Raw genomic sequence first — 1,387 nt, 5'->3', positions numbered from 1 at the left:
TTATAAGCATGATCCAGACGCACTTTCCGTTCGGCTTACGAACGCAGAAAGTCGGCGTCAAGTGCGGGGATTTCGACTCCCGCATCATGCCTGCCTTCGCTTTCGCGGCGAAGAAGGCGTCAATGACCTAGCACTGTTCGCGCGGGAGAGGCCATTGCCTCGTGACACAATACTTTGTGCCGGGCACAAGATCAATCTCGTGCCGTACGCCTCGATCCGGTGGGAGTTGGGTCGGTGGGTGTTTGTTCACCACGTCCGCATACTCCTTCACCAAAGGATACACCGGATCCTTGGGGTTCTTAAGAATCTCAGAACCCAAGCGCGCCTGACGCTGCTTGTTCAGGTCTTCCAGGACGTTCTCGTCCAAGACAGAGGAGGAGTTCAGCCCCTCCCGATTGGTCTCAGGTCTCATGAGTACCATCTCAGCAATCTCTCCAGCCTTGAGGTTGGTCAGGAAAGACTCAGCCGTCATTTCCTCGAGGTGCGGTATCTCTGCAACCCCCGGCAACGGTTTCAAGTGGACACCAGATGCCTTGACGGGTAAACCGGTCTCGCCATCGAAGATGTAACAACACTCTTCCACCGGCCTTGTCGGAGGATCCCGGGCCCTGGACTCCGAGTCGCTTGAAGCGACGTCGATCGGAACGAAGTTCGGATCCGACTTGAGGCGGCGGCGGCGTCGTTGACGACGGCGACCGTTACGTCGAGCTCTGTTGCCCACGTCTAGGAATGTCGGCGCTACGACATCCGAGGCACTCGTGGCCTCGTGTGGTACCGACATACCCACACAGGAAGCGTGTTCAACGCCTTCCTCTTCAGTTAAGGTCTGGGCGACCGCGTGTGGCACTGTGTTACCCACACTGAACACGCTGTTCTCAGTGTTCGTGACAGCTGCAGCTGTCTGCGGAGCTAAGCTACCCGCCTGTAGACCTAAGTTACCCACTTGGCCAGCGCCTCTTCTGGGCGCTGCCACCATCAAAACATCCTCGGAGTCGTCATAAACGTCGACGACTCCCAAGCATCTGCCGGATGCTTTGGTACCCTGGCGGCCCTTGCGGGCGCCCCGGGTCCTGACAGAGGTGGGAACATGACTCACCAATGCTCTGTCGGACTGCGCAGGGCGGCACCGATTGCCTTGCCTCGCCAGTCGAATCAAGGCTCGTGCTGCTCAAGCCAGGGCATGCCCAGGATCATATCATATGGATCCATATCGAGAACAGTGAACTGTTCGAGGCTGTCAAAGTCTTCAAACTTGACGGCCAGATCCACTTGGACGTTGGGGACAGTGACGACCCTTCCGTCGGCCAGTCGCACTGACACAGTCCCGTTGCCCTTGCTTTCTCTCAAAGCCTCGGACAACTTGTTGCTGTTGCGAGCAACCGTTTGG

Source organism: Phytophthora infestans, genomic scaffold (genome assembly GCF_000142945.1).
Source record: "Phytophthora infestans T30-4 supercont1.46 genomic scaffold, whole genome shotgun sequence".
Taxonomy (NCBI): Eukaryota; Oomycota; class Peronosporomycetes; order Peronosporales; family Peronosporaceae; genus Phytophthora; species Phytophthora infestans.
The sequence above is the reverse complement of the archived record's forward strand: the minus strand, read 5'-3'. Positions refer to the sequence as shown.